This window comes from Chrysemys picta, chromosome 2, assembly GCF_011386835.1.
Source record: "Chrysemys picta bellii isolate R12L10 chromosome 2, ASM1138683v2, whole genome shotgun sequence".
In the NCBI taxonomy this organism is placed as follows: domain Eukaryota; kingdom Metazoa; phylum Chordata; order Testudines; family Emydidae; genus Chrysemys; species Chrysemys picta.
In genome coordinates this window covers 277,439,475-277,456,188 of record NC_088792.1, presented here as the reverse complement: position 1 = coordinate 277,456,188, position 16,714 = coordinate 277,439,475, and positions in this window count along the sequence as shown.

Here is a 16,714-nt window from a genome sequence, read left to right as displayed (position 1 = left end):
TCAACCTTTGCATGAGTAGTTCTTCCGCATGTGAGCTGATTTCAGTCTGACCCCTCTCCTGAACTAATCCTCTGACTCAGCTTGTAGGAGTAGACACTTGAAACTCAGGCCAGTTTAATCAAAACTCTCTCAAAACTAAGCTGGTTTCTTGGTGTAGTGACAGGATCATGCAGAATTTGTGGCCTTGAGCAGCTCTGATGTGAAACTCAGCAGTTTTAGCTGAACTCTGTTTTGATATTCTAGAAATCTAAAGTGTAACTTCATTAGGTGCAAACCCACATGGATTAAAACTGCATGAACAATTTGCCTGGAGCCCTATGAAGCCCCAGATTTCCATGGTCTGGCCAGCTGTTCTCTGTTGCGATGCTCACTCCATGATGCCATTAAAGCACATTAAAGCCTGATTAAGGTTGGTATAAGCAGAAATGTTTGTATTTAAAAAAAAAGAAACTATACTAAAATTAGACACAAAGCATTGAGCTCAGGTTTTTATATTTGAAAAAGGATCAGGTTTTATCTTTGAATCAGTTACAGAGAAAGAAGGATACTATTGTTGAAGCCACACCACTACATTTTGGGAAGAAAAGCTGCACATAGGCAGTGGCTTAACAGTGGCAAATAGCTGCTTGTGTTTTTGACACTCAGTCTGTTCCTATAATTTTCATGTGATTTACCAATACATACTCTTGTTTTAAATAAAAGGAGCAAATAGAGCACAGAAGATCACATAAAACGATGTCTGAGAGAACGATCTTCCTTCTGAAGTTCCTAAAGAACTGCTCTTCCAAGGAACTCACTAGCACAGCTGCCACCAACAGAGGAGAATTTGCTGTGATGGCTGCTGTGCATGAAACTACATCCATTATGATTACTGTGCTGGCACAGCCCTTTGTGGGTGGGGTGTCAACCACCCAAGTGGGAGCTCTGGGAGGCATTAGGTTTTCACCTCTTCAGAAAGTGCATGCTCGGCCAACGAGGAAGGGGATCTGAACCCACCCTCTTTGGAATGATTAAGGCTGCTAGTTCCATGTGGTACTTTATCTAAGTTACTTATAGGGCCCACATTACCCTAATATCAGAGCACCTCACCCTTTGTAATTGATTTTTCATCACAACACCTCTGTTAGAATTATCATCCCCGTGTTATAGATGAGGAACTGAGGCTTAATAACTCACCCAAGGTCACATAGAAACATGTGGTAGAGCATAGATTTGAACTGAGGTCTCCCAAGTGCTAAGGCAGTGCTCTAACTACTGACCCATCCTTCCTCTATGCTTCTGGAAGCCATTTTGAAGAGGCCTGATTTTCAGAGGGCTTATGGGCAGCACTTTCTGAAAATACAAACGGGGCAAAAACAGAAGCACCCCACATCACTAGTCATGTGAAAAGATGAAGCTGTGCCTCTGGTCTCATCCCTATAAGACCAGAGACTACTGGCAAGCCAGGCGCAACTGCAAGGGGAAACTCACTCCTTGAAATAGGCCACCAATATTATTCGTTCGGACAATATTTTGCGGTTTCTGTCACTGTGGTACTTAGATTGGGTCCCAGGTATTGAAAGCCACAGACCTGTGGGTGGAACGTTACAAAATTAAATGACCATCATTCAAGCTGCCAAGTATCTGAGCAGCTAGTGCTTTATGTAGCACTGTGCAAGTGCCTTTCATGGCTGCACAGCAGCTGGCTAAAATGGCATCACTGTGCTTTAAACTGAAAAAAAAAAGGGGGGGGGGACATCCTTCTTTTGAAAGAAGGGAAGCAAACTGAAAGGTGGGTTTTGTGCAGAAATACTGACTCTTGAGTCAGAGCATGAAAATTAGTTCAGCTGGAGGGAAAATATTCCCTATTCAACCATTGTGCTCACTGTACTTTCCTTTTTCCCATTTCTAATCTGACCATGCCCCTTTATGCAAACAGGGGCCTTTCTAGCATACCATTTAGTCTTGCAAATGTCAACCGCTTGCCTGGATTCATTTTATCAATCTTTTAATCATACTTTCTTACTCCACCATAAGAAGAAATCTGAATCCAATCCCATTCTTCAAAACATATAGTCTGTATAGCTGAATGGAACATGTGGTATTGAGCTGGCTAGTATGTAAGTGAAGAAAGCAGTCCAATCAGGACTGCTGCTCTACTGTTTAACATAGCTCCTATACTGCTAATAGCCAAGAGAGATTTTCCTTTCAGCCCAAGTGACAAGCACCTGTGCTTTTAGGAGCAGGAGGATCTGAGTTCTATCTCTACTACTTCCTTAAAATTAAAGAATCTACATGATGATGGCAGGTTTCTTGCTACCCTCTCAGGGGGAATGCCGTTATCTGAAAACCTGGCCTTGTATTTACAGTATTACCCCTTACCTCTGTCATAAAACAAGCCTCTTCCTATTATAAACTGTCAGCACAGTTTTTGCCCCACTCTGTCCTCGATTCTCTATTTCATTTCCTTCCCCTTATTTTTCATGGAGCCTGTCTGAGAGCCAGAATTTCTTGGCGCTTTGTTATATTGCTTTGTATTTTCAGGTGTGCTATCAGTGCCTCAGGCCTAGCGCTGCAACAGAGTTCAGGTAGTTTTGAAGTTTGCCCAGCAGAGAGGCTTGGACATGTTTTGTAGTTTGGGGAAGTGATATGGGAGCAGCTGGGCATATTTCTGCTATCTTGCCTTGGGCACTGGCTTTCAGTTCAGGGGTTCTCCTGCATGGGCAATGCTCAGGGGGGACCATAATGTATCTATTTTAGGTACTTATATGCCCTCCCCATTACCACAGTGTGTGAGTAAAAAAAAATATTGTTCAGAAACCAAAATCTGAACATTTTAAATGAAAAATGAACTGAAAAAAAAAAGATTTGTTTTACCGAACAATAAAAATAGCTACTGAAAACAAGGGAAAGATTCCCATTGACTTCAATGAACTTTGGATCAAGCCTTAAATTTCCAAAAGTTGCATTCGTCTTTAGCCATGTGACCCCACCATAGTAAATGGGAGTTTATAATGTGAGTCACTCTCCCCAACAACCAGACATTTTTTTTTTTAAACTTGGCCCACTAATCACCACAAAATAGTGAAATCTCTATTATGTAATTTCTCAATGCTAGCACCGGCATACTGACTACCTTGCAACCGTCTAGTGCCAAGTCATGTTCCCAACGTCCGTGTTCTCTGCTGAAGTCAGTGGAGTTACTTTCAGTTACACTGGTGTAACTGAGAGGGAAAAAAAGGGCCCAATTATTGTCTCAGAGACTCAGCTGGAAATACTGTCTGGTTAGCAGTTTCACAAACAGCCTCCCAATGCCTGATATTCCTTAGTGTTCTCAGGCTCCCCTGCAACCTCCATGCTTATGTATTTTTATTTAAAGAAAACTTGTGATTAGTGAGGGTCCCCAAACAGTTTGATGCTCATTTTTCCTTCCTTAATTGTTTTTTATTTCACTTGCTTTCGCTTTTTTTTCCCCTTCTTCAAAACGTACCCGAACTTCCCCTGTCATATCTTTTAAGTAGTTCAGAGTTTCCCCATCTTAGGCTAGGTCTACACTACGGGGGGGGGGTCGACCTAAGATACGCAACTTCAGCTACGTGAATAGCGTAGCTGAAGTGGCGTATTTTAGGTCGACTTACCTGGCTGTGAGGACGGCGGCGAGTCGACCGCTGCCGCGCCAACGTTGACTCCGCTTCCGCCTCTTGCCGGGGTGGATTTCTGGAGTTGACGGAAGAGCCATCGGGGATCGATTTTATCGCGTCTTCACTAGACGTGATAAGTCGATCCCCAATAGATCAATTACTACCCGCCGATTTGGTGGGTAGTGAAGACGTGCCCTTAGACAATGGTCTCTTCAAAGACATTTTGTGTCAGCTCTTCCACACCACGGACTGCTGGCCGTCTTCTCTTCAGGTATGCTCAGGAATATAGGGTCACAGATCCCACAATCCCAGGGTCCTACTTCCAACAGTAGCCAATCTCAGGTAGAAGCTGATCTCCTGTGGACATCGGACACTGTGAGAGGCCTTTTCTAATAAGAGAGGGAAAGGGGGTGTAATTTTCCTGTTGAAAATTTTGACTATTTAAAAAAGTCATCAACATTTACTACAAAATTTTTTGAATTTTAGTCAAAAAAATGCCTCTTTTGGGGGGGGGGGGGGTTGTTTTCAGATGAAAACTTTTCGGAGTGAGTTTTAGTTAAAAAAAAAGTTGACATTCTCCCTGGAAAGCAAGCACTTTGCACACCAATTCCCGTTTCATGAAAAAAAAAAAACAATTTTCCACCAAAAACCAGTTTCAACTGAAAATATTTGACCAGCCCCTAACTGGCATAGACAGTGTGATCATATCTCCCTCTATTGGATGGCCGTAGCATCTACACATTCACAGGTAACAGTTGCTCTGTTAGATCATGTGGTTGGGCTTTTGGAATCAGTCCCCTCTGATGACTGTGGTGTCCACATTTATAAAGCCATGAGTTTATTGTTAGCACGATACATAAATGGAAGGAATGATTTCCTGGCCCTTAAGATGAAATCTAAACCTAAAACTGCAAGCAAAGCTCAGGCAAAGGGGAGCGTCCCCCAGAACAAATGTTTACACAAACCTTGTCAAGCCAAACAGCAGAGTCTTGCACAGCTCTAATCTTTGTCTAGAGCCGGGGTGGCCAACCTGTGGCTCCGGAGCCACATGCGGCTCTTCAGAAGTTAATATGCGGCTCCTCGTATAGGCACCGACTCTGGAGCTGGAGATACAGGTGCCAACTTTCCCATGTGCCGGGGGGTGCTCACTGCTCAACCCCTGGCTCTGCCACAGGCCCTGCCCCCACTCCACCCCTTCCTGCCCCCTCCCCTGAGCCTGCAGTGCCCTCGCTCCTCCCCCCCCCAAGTCTTCTGCACACCTCGAAACAGCTGATTGGGAGGTGTGGGGAGGTGCTGATCAGCAGGGCTGCCGGTGGGTGGGAGGCTCTGGAAGTGGGGGCGGGGGAGCTGATGGGGGCCTGCTGACATATTACTGTGGCTCTTTGACAATGTACATTGGTAAATTCTGGCTCCTTCTCTGGCTCAGGTTGGCCACTCCTGGTCTATAACATAGAAGGAACTAGATTGTAATAACATCATCAAGGTTTCATTTCAAGTCCACTAACCCAGTGAAATTCTGATTTAAGATTCCCTCAGCACCATCAACTCAGCTTGATTACATAGTACAGTTACGAGGGCACAGTCGGCTAGAGCATCATGGGAAATACCTCACAGTTCTTCCGATCAACATATTGTAGATTAGCCCCATCACCGCCACACCTGGATATTTTAAATGTCCCCTTGAAAACACTGTGGCTGGTAGAAAGTCCGTTAAAGGGGAAGTATGCCTGAATGCATTCCAAGGCAACCAAGGATAACATATACAAGTTAAAAAAAAAGGGGGGGTAGTAGGCTAGCACACAATTCTTTACTATGTTTCAAACAATATTTGATATATGTAATATACTTTGTAGGTAAGGTAAATGGCCCACGGTCTAACATACACAAATATCAGGGATTCGGGGAAGGCTAGTGGCAATATTTGAAAGTCAGCAGGCCAAAATGACCAAATACAAGTAAACTCAAAGCATGCTTACCAAAGCAGGTCAAAATCACACTGGACCTAACTTGAAACAGGGTGGACAAAGTTTAATCTTCTCCCAGTGCTGGCTAATCACAAATATTAGTCATGGAGAACGGAGCTCCTGGTTGGGTGTTTCGATACTTGCCTTCCTTTAAAGTTAATGAAAGATACAGCTCTCAATCTACTAGACCCACGGCTTTGAAAATCTTAATCCGCATGTTTCATATCAACTAAAACAGGTGTCTACCAGTCAAAGCCCAGCTTTACAATTTGATTGCCTTCAATTAAGCTGCTATAGCCATATAGTACGTAGGCAACTAAGCACCAGTTTTAGGCACTTGTGTGCTGATTTAGTTGACTAAGTTAGCATTGGGGTGTCTATAATGAGTATTTACTGGTCTACATATGGATGTAAGTGCCTCCATTTAGTTACTGAAATTTAAGAATTGGGCTGCAGCACTGTTTTTGATCCCTGACTGGATGAGCATCCACATTTCTGGCAGAAATACTCATGCTTTTGAATTTAAGTCCAGTTTCTGTGAACACTAGCATACATGACTTTGAAATTCATTCTCCATGAACATTTGTGCTAGTGCCTTTAAGGGAACAGGGTGGAACAAGGCTATGGCTACTGCTCCAGAATCCAACATGGCAGCTCTGTGTCTTTGCAGTGAAGTGGAGATTAATTTCAGCTACTAGTCTCAGCCACACTATCTCTGAAAAGAACCTGGTTACTCTTATGTTATGCAGAACTGGATTTCAGCAAGTAAGCACTAGCCCTTCCTTGCCACCCATATTCACAGGAGCACTCTTACTGCATTCAGATGGGGTGAATCACTAGGCCATAGCTCTCTGCAGCTAATTAAACACAACTGAATGTCATGGTAACTTTCTGCAAAATGTCACTTTGAGAAAACAAGTCCTTGCACATCTGGAGCTGCTTAAAATCAATTTTCTTTTCCTCTTATTTTTTCTGCTCTATAACTAAAATGAGCCTAAACATTTTACATCTTTTTTTGCAATAAATAAATAAATGCCATCTGGTCTAACAACTCAGTTGCCAATTATGAGCCTGGAGCAATCTGAAACTGCCAGATATTCAGCCCCCAAAATATGGTTTCCAATAGAAATGCTAAGAGAACCTTTGTGATGGCTTGGTGCCAAGCTATGGTGCCATGCAAGCATTTCCTGCTACATCACAGCAATTTGCAACAAATCAGTGCAATCTGCCTTACACGAGAATTAATGCATTATGGTAACTTGCTTCATAGAATCTCAGTTCAGTACTTACTCTTTTATCTTCTTTTAATCGCAAATGAAAATTTTTTTGCAAGCTAGCTATATTCCTGCTGATCAAATCTTTGAGAATTATATCCTAGTTAAAAACCATGTCTAGAAGTTTGCAACAATTGCAAGAAAAAGTGTCCACTTGAAATAAGTAGTCCAGACCTTTGTAAAGTCAAGGTGTTACCGTGGTCTATTAAACCTCTTAAGATGTGGGTTGAAAATATGTCTAAGAGTGGGTGAATCATCACAAAACCAATGAGGTTTTTTGCATCGAATTCCAAACAGCTGTTCAGTTTGACCCTGTTTTCCCATCTTTTATTCACAATTACTGAACAATCATGAATAGGGGTTTTTTCAACACATGTCTGGAGACAGGCTATTCTTCATATGCAGAACAGTATGTATAAGTGAACATACAGTTATGCAAGACATGAAAATTCATTCTTTGCCATTTACCTATTTATAACATTTCAGTCAACCAGTTAGGAAGCAGAAGCAGCAGCATGTGCTGTCTGTGACCACTCACCTGCCACTCACCTGAGCATTGAAAATTGGTCATCCAAATCATTCACTGAATACTTACAAACAGCAAAGACATTCACAGGAATCAGGGTTGGTTTGGGAACAAATCATGAACAGAAATAAGGGATACATACACCTGAGAAATTATTTACAATGAATAACTGAACCAACTCTAGATGGGAGTGCAACCTATGCCCTGATCCAGCAACATTTTTTCATGTGAATCATTCCACAAGGCAGATTTGTACATGTGAGTATAAAAATACTCCAGGGACAAGTCAGAAGAGGGTAAAGCAAAAGACAGCGAGAAGCCTGATTTTAGGCTTAAGGCACTGGAGTGGGCCTCAGGAGATATTTCCCACCTCTGCCATAGGTTCCCTCAGTGACCCCAGGCAGGTGATTCTTTCTGTGCCTTGGTTCCCCATTTGTAAAATGGGGAGAATAGCATTTCCTTTGTACAATGGCAGGGGCTGTCCCTTGTTATCTATAAGTACTGTTCACACAACGGGGGCCCCATTCTTTGCTGGGACCTGCAGGTGCTATTTTTACATATATGATTAATAACACTGAGATTTCAGTGGGACTGTACCTATGAGTAAGGGCTTTAGGATCTGGCCCTGAGTTCGTTGTTTTCAGCCAAATCACTGACTCATCCTTGCATAAACTGGGCATGATTATGAGACTTTCCTTTTAAGGGGGCCAGGAAAGGATTAGCCAGGGTTTTGGAGGTGATCTTTACGTTCCTTTAGCACAGCTATAAGGAGAAGTGGAATAATCCTTGCCTGGTGCTACAAGATATACTACTTTGAAATTCCGGGATAAAGAGAAGAGTTGGTTGAACTACAAATGGCATGCAGTAGTAACACAGCAGTGCCTAGCATCTACTGAGATGAGGGGTCTGTTGTGCAAGGCACAGTAGCTGCATATAGTAAGAGAAAATCCCTGAATCTAAGAGCTTGAAATCTACATAGACAAGACAGACAAAGGGTGGAAAAAGAGGGCTAGCGAGGTGAGGAGACTTGCCCAAGGTCACACAGCAGGTCAGTGGCACAGCTCAGAGTAAAACCTCTTGACTGAGTCCAGTGATCCATCCATTATAGCATGATGTATCTCCCCCCATCCTCCAAAATGGTTCTCACATTGTCTGGAATGAGTGCCTACTCAGGGCAGACAATCAAAAGCAGGGCAGAAACCTCAAACAGGTGGTATGCTCTATAATTAGATGTCACCAAGCCAGTAACAAATCTGAACTCCTGAATCATCCCAGTCTCACTGGGGAGTCAGACAATCCTATTCCATTCTCTGGTCTATCTTGCCACCGGGATAAACTGGACTTAGTGAAAAAAGGATAATTTACATGAAAAATCACACCACATTCAGGTTGCTCCCATTCCCAAGAGGCCAATCACTTACCCCAGTTCCATTGGTACACGAGCTCTTACACCAAAGACAGCACTTGTAGCCAATCCTGTTATAAACTATTTAAAGGTTTATTAACAAGAAAAGAGAAATCAGTGCGTTCTTTACAGGTTAAAGCGAGCGAACGTATGTACAAATGAGTTGCAAGCTAAATCCTAAGAGTGACAGAGTTCTAGTGATCTGCCAGTTGAACACGTCTTTCAGGGCGGACGCTGGAGTCAGCCTCTGGAGATCTCTGGCTTCAGTTTGGTGTCTCTGGCCCTGTGAGAGTGCAAACAGCAAAGAGATGAAAAATCTTACCAACTATTTTCTTTTCCCCTCTTCCTGCATTCAAAAACGATGGGACTAGGCCTTCTGCACGTATTTCTCCAGAGGTGGATGGGGTAATTGACAAAGCTTTTGTTTTATAATGTCCCTCTTAAATTTTGATAGTCCTGGATGGGTGTGTGAGCGATGATTCCCATCCCTGGATTCAGGAGTTCAAAGCAAACATTTTCAAAGTTATAAAGCAAAACTTACCTATGTTCCTATAGCATAGAACACGGGCATTACAAGTGAGATTAACGCATGCAGCAATTTGCAAGCATTTCATAGAGTCTAAACATTAAATATGTTCTTATAACACTAATACCTATTTTGATCAAAACAAATATATAGGTGAACTGGTCTGGTCTCAAGTTATGAGTTTGTCAGTTCTTAACTAAAGCCTGCAGCCTTGGCAAGAGCTGGCACCTGGCTTGCCAGCATCACAATGGTTACAGTTAGTACCTTTGAAAAGGAGACCAGACCACCCTTCTTTAAAACTTACCCTTCAAAATGAACCTACATTTGCAATACGCACAGAGAGAAGCACACCTGATGATGTAACATTCTGGGTGACTTTTGTTCCATTTACAGGAACACCTGGATCAGTGCTGGAGGTCCAGTGTTTGAGTGATCTACATTTTTCTTAAATCAACTTCTCAGTTCCATTTGTCGTTGTTGTTGGTTTTCGTATGTTTGCTTGGTTTTGTGTTTAGAAATGTGATTAACTATCTTCGGGCTAAAATCCTTAGCTATGTGAGGTGACACACCTGAGCACCATGGTGCTTCCAAGCCCTTGTATATGAAACCCAGAATAGCCATGGGTACCAACACAATGTGGTGGGGGTATTGCACCACGTAGTGGCTGCTTCCCGCCTTCCCTGCTACCTGGTTCGGCTTTGCTGTGATCTGTGGGCCTTTGCTCCCCTGTGTATTGGAGGAGAACATTTGTCCAAGCTTACTCTGTGTGGAGTCCCCACAATTGGGACTAAGGCCTTCAACAGGCACATGAAACGAACCAAAGCGGATGAGATCTTTGGTCAGTACCTTATGCTACATAGGCCAGCAAAAGAAAAAACATACGATAGATCTGCCCAGGGGACTGATCAAACCCACTGAAGTCAATAGAAAAAACACTGATTGTCTTCGGTGGGCTTTGGCTCATGTTCCAGTTGTGCAATAGTGCGGCGCAAGGTAGGATGAATCCCCAACCTTACGATGCCTTGAAGCGGTGACTTCGATTATCTTCATTTGAACCTGATTGGCTTCCAGAGACAGTGCCTCTGTAATTAGCCACTCTCTTGTATGGACCCAGGGTCCCACCACAGGGTTTTAGTCACCGACTGCACTTGAGAGCGTAATGCACAACTTGAACACACAAACAGCTAGAGGACTCCATTCTCACGACTGGATCTGGGTTGGTTTTTACCCCTGTCTGCATTCCTATTGGAGCCCTGAGGAACCACCCTATTCCCTTCATTTTGCACCCCCCAACCCAGGTCCTGCTTCCCCACACAATTAGGGCCTTTCTTTGGGCATACAGAGTGAGGCAGCAATATGAAGCCTCTTCTGCCCCTCAATAGAAATTCTCAGTGAAGATCTTTAAGATATTCTGCTGTTATAAGATTGAGAGGGCAAATTCCAGATTGCAAATTTTAACCAGTCTATAGTATGTTTTATGAAGGGATCTTTGTGGCCTTTGGTAAACATCCTCAATAGCTATAAGAGCCAAGCAACATTTCCTGATAAACGAGAAGACTCTGACACTGAAACTTTCTGTTGAAAGTATTTTTTTTTGTTTGCATTTCAATACACTTCTCAACAGAACATTCTATTCTGCTAAGTCTCCTACAATTAACAGTGGATAATACAGTAACTCCTCACTTAAAGTCATCACAGTTAACGTTGTTTCGTTGTTGATCAATTAGAGAACATGCTTATTTAAAGTTGTGCAATGCTCCCTTCTAATGTTGTTTGGCAGCCGCCTGCTTTGTCCACTGCTTGCAGGAAGAGCAGCCCGTTGGAGCTAGCTGGTGGGGGCTTGGAACCAGGGTGGATCAGCAGCAGGGCCGGCTCCAGGCACCAGCCTGGCAAGCAGGTGCTTGGGGCGGCCGCTCCGGAGAGGGGCGGCACGTCCAGGTATTCGGCGGCAATTCGGCGGACGGTCCCTCACTCCCGCTGGGAGCAAAGGACCTCCCGCCGAATTGCCTCCGCAGATCGCGATCACAGCTTGTTTTTTTTTTTTTTTTTTTTTTTTGGCTGCTTGGGGCGGCCAAAACCCTGGAGCCGGCCCTGACCAGCAGCCCCCCTATCAGCTCCCTGCTCCCCTAAGTTCCCTATGCAGCAGCCACCCAGTGGGCTACCAATTGCTGGCAATTCAGCTGTCCCTCCCCCCACTGCCATGTGCTGCTCCTGCCCTCTGCCTTGGAGCTGCTCCTGGGAGAACACGCACACACAGACAGAGTCCGCAATGTGCTCTGGAGAGTCAAGTGAGTATCCAGGCACAGGTCTGTGCAATTCAAGTAGTGTAAATCCAAACAGCTGCAGGACAAGTTTCAAACAAATGTTCTGCCTGGTCAGCTGCTCCCAGCACCTTTTTTAATGCTATCTTAATGCCCTTACAGTTAGCACATTGGAATTTTTATATCCCACTTATTCCTCTGATGGCAACCGCAGTTAAAAACATAACATAGTCTTGAAAGTGTCAGTTTATCACTAGTGACTCCGTGCTAGAGCCCCGGAGCGCCATCCTGTGAGGTGCTGTGCACTCTGGCCTCTGATCCAGCCAAGCACTTACATGCCTAACTTTAAGCATGTGCATAGTCCCACTGAGGGCCATAAGCACATGCTTAGGTGCTTTGATGGATCGGGGCCGGAGTGCTCAGCACCTTGCAGGATCAAGCCCTTTCCTCAAATGAGAGTTTTATCCAAGATGCTTTGTCCTGGAAACTTTGAATTTTCACATTGCAAAACATCTTTTTTTTAGCATCTGTAATTGATAATGGGTGCAAACATGGAGCCAGATTGTTCCAGGTCCTTGCATCCTAGGGGAGACAGCACACAAGCCTCAGTCACCCCCACTGCACAACCTGCTAAAAGGGTAGGGATGCTTGTCGGTTTTGTGCCTAGGACAGCCCAGGCACTGTTCCATTGATGGGTCCATGGAGGAGCCATCCGCCCCAAAGGACTGATGAGGATGCAGAGCTATTCCCCTGGCCCCATCGCCTCCACCCTGGATTGCGATGTTGAGGAGCAGGCTGTACTGTTGCTCTCAGAGCTCCCACTAAGGCGTTTTTGCTCTATACTTCACCCCAGCACAGGTGAGGACACAATCTGTCCCATTAATACTTGAATCTGAATGACCAACAACTTGGTATGAAGATCACAGAGCAGGTAACAAGCCATCCAGTTGTTATTTACACTCACAACCCATTTTCAGGAAATTCAGGAGCAATCCCGATAGCTCACCTTGTGCCTGCCAAATACAAGATAGGTTGAGGCCTAGCTGAATACACAGTGCCCAAAGACCTGATGAATATTAATGTCTCAGTATGAAAATATTCCCATAGGAAGACAAATGCCATGAAAACTCTTGCATAACAAATTGACGTGTCTCTGAAAGGTGGTAGACTACCCCCTGCACAAATGAAACTGTCTTCTGTTTTATTAGCCTGGGAGCATTCAGCCACCAAGAGCAATTTTGAATTCAGAGTGAAATGGATAAATCACAGGACACCCTCCCCTCCTGCTTAGACTATATTGTTTCCATCAGAAGAACCACCAGGGGGAATTATTTCTTCATTTACCAGGATATCTCCAGTTAAGCTTCCTCAGCTGCTGTGATCAACCTGTATTGTCTGGACCCATAGGATATCTGAGAGATTATTTTTAGTAACCTTCTCCGGCTGAATCTCAGATACTCAGCTTACCCAGAGTTTTCAAGCAAAATCTGGGGAGGACTCTTGTTTCACTGGACTGGAGTGACAAACTCTGGCATGAATGATTTCTCCACAGGGCTGCAGTCAATACATTGAATTGGCTGGAGTTTATTTTTATTTCCCCGAAGATGCCCTGATTGATAAGTCAACAACAGGTTAGTTCAAACTTAGTGCAGAAATCACTGGGTGAAATTGTATGGGCCTTGTTTTGCAGGTCAGAGGTTATGGGTTTCACTGGGTTAGGCTTTTCCTTTGCCTCTTGCTCTCAGGCCCTGTTCGGCAAAGCATTTAAAGGGGGAATTTTCAAAATCTGTCAACATTGTCCTAACTCTGCTCCCATTGAAGCCAATAGGAGTTTTGTCCTTTATTTCAATGGGAGTAGAATTAGGCTTCTGCTGAGTATTTTTGAAAATTGCACATTTAAGTACATGCTTAACTTTAAACAAGTGCTGAAGTCCATCCTGATTCAGCAAAGCATTTAGCGCCACATGCGCTTAACTTAAGCACGTGCTTAAGTGTTTTGCTGAATCAGGGCGGTAGTGCCTCAAATCAGGAGCAAAGCTGATTAAAGATGCACACTCAGAAATCTTTGCTACTATGGGAGTTGATGGTACCGTGCATCCTTCCCGGATCAGGCCCTGCATTTTCAGTCTTAGCGGAAAGATCCTTGCAAAAGCAGAAACAATAATAATAATTAATAAGAAGAAATCCAAAGGGCTATTTTGACTCTCCGCTTGTAAGCTCTGGACATATTGTTTAATACCAGTCACACTGAGAATAAAGAAAAAACCCTCGTGCTGCATACACCAAATGTCAGAAGAATCACTTTGTACCAGACATGGAACCTTTAACCACATTTAATAAATCTATTGCTAATTCCACTGAGATTACATGAATTAGCCTTTCCTTAATTGGTAGTTCCAAAATAGTCTCCACAGGAACATTTCCTCTAACAGAAGATTTAAAATTCCATTAGTGGCAATGACAGCATTGTAGCTGAGTGAAGGTAGGGATTGTCTGATCTTTTGTCTAAAATATTCAGGATAATTGATGATAAAAATGGAGAAACCATTAGCTGAATGATTGATACTGGTCCCTTTCTAATTACATCAGCCCTTTCCAGTAGAGACAGGTCATAGAACTTATAGATCTACAACTACAGGTTTAAGAGTTTTTGACAAATAACCATAATTTAAAACACAATTATTAAAAGATAAGACAGATGCTATACAACTTTTTGCACATGTAGGGCAGCCAGGGAAATGCAGGGCTTTTTCTCCTGTTCTGAATGCAACAAGGGTTATACTTAGAGCTGTGATACCCCACAATAAAAAGAAATTGCTCTGATCTTAGAAAAATGAAAAGCTTTACAAAGAACTGACTGAGCGGGTGCATGTCATCCTCTAAAATGGTAAGGAGTGAGAAGATATGTGTAGCAGTTTCATAGCCTGGTATTATATTTGATTTCAAACAGGACTCCTGTAAAATCGGTGTTTTGGTTTTCATGCACACATCTATACAGTACATAGACAGCCATGCCAGACAAAACCATTTTACTGAGAGTTGCACTAGTGATATAGTGGGCGGGGATCAAATTATTCAACCAAGGGGGCCTTATTTTTGGAGATGTTAATCTTCCTTTGATTTCAATTTGAAGTGTAGGTGCTCAGCACATTTGAAAGTCAGGACCTGGGCTCCAAATGTTAAGTTGTGAACATAGATTTAGTTACTTAAGTAAGCGGACAGCTTTTCAGAGATTCTAAGCACCGACAACTCCAGTTAAAGTCAGGGGACAGTAGTTGATTGACCATTAAAGTAGGCACTCAGCATTTTCTAGAATGAGGCCACATAAGAGCTTAACTTTAGGCACTAATGTTAAAACATTCGGCCTTTGCCACAGGGTTATTCTTTAAGATCATTTGCAGGAGCTTTCAGACTTTCCTCAGCTTTACCCATTTAGACTGTTGGTGGAGATTGTGTTGAAGATGGCAAAAGACAACTTATAGAGTTGGCCAGAACATGGCAAGTATTTAGTGTGAAATATTCTAAAAGAAATGAATACCCACACACACACACAATTTCTTGGAAATGTTCTGATTTTTCAATGAAAAACTACAAATAAGATTTTTTTTCTTTTAAAAAGCTACAAGCAACCTAGATTTCTATTTTTTTGTTTCCATATGTTTTTGAAAATGTAAAACAACCATTTTAGTTTTGGTTTTTGTTGAGAAGTTGGACAAAAAATGAAAGAAATATTTCCACGGGAATTTTCGTTTTTGAAAAAAAAAAGTTATTTCTGTCCCAACTGAACTGAAAATGTTGAACCGATCTAACACACAAGTGAACACTCAAGGAGCCCGTAATGATGCTGCCCACACTACATGAACATGTGTAAAATAAGACAGGTCAAAGCAACCTCCTACCAGTATGTAGGTCTGCATGGGTGCAAGGATTAAACCACTCAAGACAGTATTCCCAAGGAGAGCGCAAAGTACACCTTGACCCTTTCACCCTGAATGCTTTACTGCCATGTACAAAACATGCCAGGCATGTGACTCTTGTGGATTGGAATTCATGTTTCTGCACCGACTTCCAGTGGCTGATAGTTCCAGAAGCAATAGTCCAGTACCAGGAATAAATCCTGAAGAATATTACATTTTAAATAGCTCAACATGACAGGCAGAAGCTACCCATTTGTCAGGACTACTTGAGAAAAGCAAAAAAAAAAAATTCCCTTATACTTTTTAAATCCAGGACCACAAGCCAAAAAGAATGTGCATCTTTGAATACTACTAGGGTTGCCCATCCCTCACTCAATTATACTTACTGCCATTCTCTTTATAAACACATGCCTCATTTATTTCCAATGTCCACTCTCTTGGGCTGTTAATGAGCTTTCTTTGATATCTGCTACTATTTTATTTTCTCCTTTCCTGTACTTGCTGGAGCATTGGCCCTTTGATTAGAAGAATGGGTGCTGCTGCCTGGCTGTCTTTACTGTATAGTGAATACCTTCTAACAGTGAGCGATCTATAAATAGTTTACACACTTAATGTTACACTAAACACAAACTAGTCCTAAGCCACTAAAAGAAGGTGTTACAGCTGCCCCCCAACCACCACCAAAAATACCCCAAAACACAGCACTCACAGTATGAACTTGGCCAATCCAATCTCTTTGCTGTGTGATTGTACAGTGCCTAGCATGATGGGGTCCTGATCCATGACTGGGGACCTACATGCCCCCACAGTACAAATGAGAAATAGCAATGGCAATAGTTCTCACTGCTATTTCATTGATAATCCCTCAGTCTCAGAGTGCAGTCTCTAAAACAGGACCCTGGACAGCTCCTACAAACTGGCAGCTGACACCTCTTATTGGAGCCAAGGCGCCCCTTGCTATTAATGTTAAGGAACAGAATGGGGTCCTTGAGACCAAACGTTGATCACCCTACTAAAAGCAACGTGCAGCCAGCCAGTGTTGAAGCCGCCCTCCTTTTGTGGAAGGGGAGGGTAGAGGCAGTAGCACCACCCTCGCCAAGCCTTCCTCAGGTGAACTGCCCTTCCGGCACAGCTCTGCAAATTGCACCCACGGGAGTGAATGAAGCCCAAGCTATCCATTCTGTGCCAAGTGCTTTTACAGCAGCCTTTATTTAAAGACCA